The sequence below is a fragment of the Schistocerca serialis genome, unplaced genomic scaffold, assembly GCF_023864345.2.
Source record: "Schistocerca serialis cubense isolate TAMUIC-IGC-003099 unplaced genomic scaffold, iqSchSeri2.2 HiC_scaffold_968, whole genome shotgun sequence".
NCBI classification, from domain to species: domain Eukaryota; kingdom Metazoa; phylum Arthropoda; class Insecta; order Orthoptera; family Acrididae; genus Schistocerca; species Schistocerca serialis.
Genome location: NW_026048593.1, coordinates 2,501 through 6,195, shown reverse-complemented (window position 1 = coordinate 6,195; position 3,695 = coordinate 2,501). Strand labels below are relative to the sequence as shown.

General features: G+C 56.1%; 1 non-coding gene across 1 annotated transcript in view; it reads left to right on the top strand.

Moving 5' to 3' along the window:
* The first annotated feature begins 2,035 nt into the window (after positions 1–2,035).
* The window catches only part of LOC126453850 (small subunit ribosomal RNA), a 1,910-nt gene continuing 250 nt past the window's right edge, over positions 2,036–3,695 (top strand). Inside the window, exon 1 of the ribosomal RNA XR_007585118.1 lies at positions 2,036–3,695. This exon is cut by the window's right edge and continues 250 nt beyond it. This is a non-coding gene — a ribosomal RNA (small subunit ribosomal RNA).

The following is a 3,695-nucleotide window of genomic DNA, read 5'->3' as shown; positions in this document are numbered from 1 at the left end:
GTTGTGCCTTAACCTAACCCATGTTGTGCCTTAACCTAACCCATGTTGTGCCTTAACCTAACCCATGTTGTGCCTTAACCTAACCCATGTTGTGCCTTAACGTAACCCATGTTGTGCCTTAACGTAACCCATGTTGTGCCTTAACCTAACCTATAATGTGCCTTAACCTAACCTAAAGTGCGCCGTAACCTAAACTATATTGCGCCTTAACCTGACGCACGTTGTCGCTGAACCTGCTCTGTAATTGTTATGCAACCCGTTAAAGTAGTGTAGTGTTGCCTAACCGCAACCCTCGCAATATAGTTCGCTACTCGCACTGCCCGGTCCCCTGTGTATCGCGTCATGTTAAACACCTTGCAGGTGTTGCTGACTTTCCACATGCTCCTGCTATACACTGTAGTGTGGATAGCAGCAGGACGTACATGCCCCCCCCCCTTCCCCCCTGCCTTCGCAAGCTGGTCGGTGAGAAGTTTGCATGTTCAATGCCCTTCGCATGCCGACGTACTCAGCCTACGTTGTGGTACGGCCTGTCACCTGTCCGCCGATGTACGCAAAACCCACAAACTGTACTGCACATTGCTCCGTATGTACTGAATGATACATCGTGGCCCATGTGACCGTATGACGACAGCGCCTAGCAACGGCGGACCATACAGTCCAAATATTGTGCACGCAGCTACGTGTCGTCTCCCTATAAGAGCTGGATTGCAGTGTGGTACGCCATACAGACGTGTGGGAGGAACGGACGCCCTGGATGGCGATCAGCATGAGCAGTCTGTTGATGTAGTGGAGCGTGTATTCGGACGTAGTCGTCTCTTCTCACACACCGTGATAGCATGTTGCACCGCGTTCCACATCTGCGACATGCTGCAGAGGCGGGCTGACAGTCGTTCGCGCAATGGACACCGCATACGTACGGGGTCTACCTTCCACGTGTTCTCTAGGCGTGCACATGTTGTTGCGTCTATGTGGGCAGACGTAGTGTGTTGTGACACCTGACACAGGCATGCAATACTCGTTGCAAATGGCGATGGACGTGTACGTTTGCTGGTGACGTTACGCAAATGAACAACCGGTAACCCGTTGTGGTGCGGTTGTTCTCGCTAGAGGTGAATCAGTGTTGGCGACGATCGGTCGAGCTATTAACCGGTTGTTTCAGGGATACCCACCATGCCCACGAACGTGAAAGGGGACCCACCATGCCCACGAACGTGAAAGGGGATCTGGGTGTGAGGCGATACGCGGCGGTGGCTGGGTGGGACCGTCCCCGGCCGGTGAGGGGGGGCCGCCCGGCGTGCTGGCAGCGCGGTGCGTGGGCGCACGCGCTACAGCCGGCTGGTGGGGGCGGCCGGTGGCAGGCGCGCCGGCCGACGGACGCGGCAGGCGGCGCAGCTGCGCGCCGGCGCCCCCTGCTCGCGGCGCCTTGCGGCCAAAGTAGGTCCTCGCGGGCCCGGTGCGAAGCGCGGTGGCCATCTGCAGTGTGCTGGTCCGATTGAGGACTTTGTGCGCTGAGGATGCGCCGCCGCCCGGCGCTCGGCGCCGCGACGCCGTCTGCTGCTCGGTCGCCCCAGCGGTTCTCGCAGGTGGTTTGTATCGCAGCTGTGCGGACGTGTTGGCGCGTGCGCTGTGCTGGGAGAGTTCGCTTCGGCACCCAAGTAGGGCTTTTGTCCTTCTGTGGCGCTGGCGTTGGAGCTGCCGGTCACCGTAGGTGGCGCGTGTTGTCTCCCGCCGGCAATGCCACGACAGCACGCTCCCGGGCCTCTGTCGGCAGCGGCAAGCTCAGTTGGGAGCACGGGTGGTCGCACCTAAAGCGTCTACTCGCCTAACTCCGGGCGATTGCGCCTCTCTCGAACCCGACCAAGTACTTAGGACGGCGCTGCGCGCCGCCGGGACCTGAGAGGGTTTCGAGGTGTGTTGTGCAGGGGAGCTCAGCCTCCTCCTGTTTGCAGAATAATTGAGCGGACGCTTGCGTGTTCGCGCGGGCCCCCGGGACACACTCCCGGGCGGCCGGCTGCTCAGCTCTAGTTGACGCAGCTCCCTGGTTGATCCTGCCAGTAGTCATATGCTTGTCTCAAAGATTAAGCCATGCATGTCTCAGTACAAGCCGCATTAAGGTGAAACCGCGAATGGCTCATTAAATCAGTTATGGTTCCTTAGATCGTACCCACGTTACTTGGATAACTGTGGTAATTCTAGAGCTAATACATGCAAACAGAGTCCCGACCAGAGATGGAAGGGACGCTTTTATTAGATCAAAACCAATCGGTCGGCTCGTCCGGTCCGTTTGCCTTGGTGACTCTGAATAACTTAGGGCTGATCGGCACGGTCCTCGTACCGGCGACGCATCTTTCAAATGTCTGCCTTATCAACTGTCGATGGTAGGTTCTGCGCCTACCATGGTTGTAACGGGTAACGGGGAATCAGGGTTCGATTCCGGAGAGGGAGCCTGAGAAACGGCTACCACATCCAAGGAAGGCAGCAGGCGCGCAAATTACCCACTCCCGGCACGGGGAGGTAGTGACGAAAAATAACGATACGGGACTCATCCGAGGCCCCGTAATCGGAATGAGTACACTTTAAATCCTTTAACGAGTATCTATTGGAGGGCAAGTCTGGTGCCAGCAGCCGCGGTAATTCCAGCTCCAATAGCGTATATTAAAGTTGTTGCGGTTAAAAAGCTCGTAGTTGGATTTGTGTCCCACGCTGTTGGTTCACCGCCCGTCGGTGTTTAACTGGCATGTATCGTGGGACGTCCTGCCGGTGGGGCGAGCCGAAGGCGTGCGACCGCCTCGTGCGTGCTCGTGCGTCCCGAGGCGGACCCCGTTGAAATCCTACCAGGGTGCTCTTTATTGAGTGTCTCGGTGGGCCGGCACGTTTACTTTGAACAAATTAGAGTGCTTAAAGCAGGCAAGCCCGCCTGAATACTGTGTGCATGGAATAATGGAATAGGACCTCGGTTCTATTTTGTTGGTTTTCGGAACCCGAGGTAATGATTAATAGGGACAGGCGGGGGCATTCGTATTGCGACGTTAGAGGTGAAATTCTTGGATCGTCGCAAGACGAACAGAAGCGAAAGCATTTGCCAAGTATGTTTTCATTAATCAAGAACGAAAGTTAGAGGTTCGAAGGCGATCAGATACCGCCCTAGTTCTAACCATAAACGATGCCAGCCAGCGATCCGCCGCAGTTCCTCCGATGACTCGGCGGGCAGCCTCCGGGAAACCAAAGCTTTTGGGTTCCGGGGGAAGTATGGTTGCAAAGCTGAAACTTAAAGGAATTGACGGAAGGGCACCACCAGGAGTGGAGCCTGCGGCTTAATTTGACTCAACACGGGAAACCTCACCAGGCCCGGACACCGGAAGGATTGACAGATTGATAGCTCTTTCTTGATTCGGTGGGTGGTGGTGCATGGCCGTTCTTAGTTGGTGGAGCGATTTGTCTGGTTAATTCCGATAACGAACGAGACTCTAGCCTGCTAACTAGTCGCGTGACATCCTTCGTGCTGTCAGCGATTACTTTTCTTCTTAGAGGGACAGGCGGCTTCTAGCCGCACGAGATTGAGCAATAACAGGTCTGTGATGCCCTTAGATGTTCTGGGCCGCACGCGCGCTACACTGAAGGAATCAGCGTGTCTTCCTAGGCCGAAAGGTCGGGGTAACCCGCTGAACCTCCTTCGTGCTAGGGATTGGGGCTTG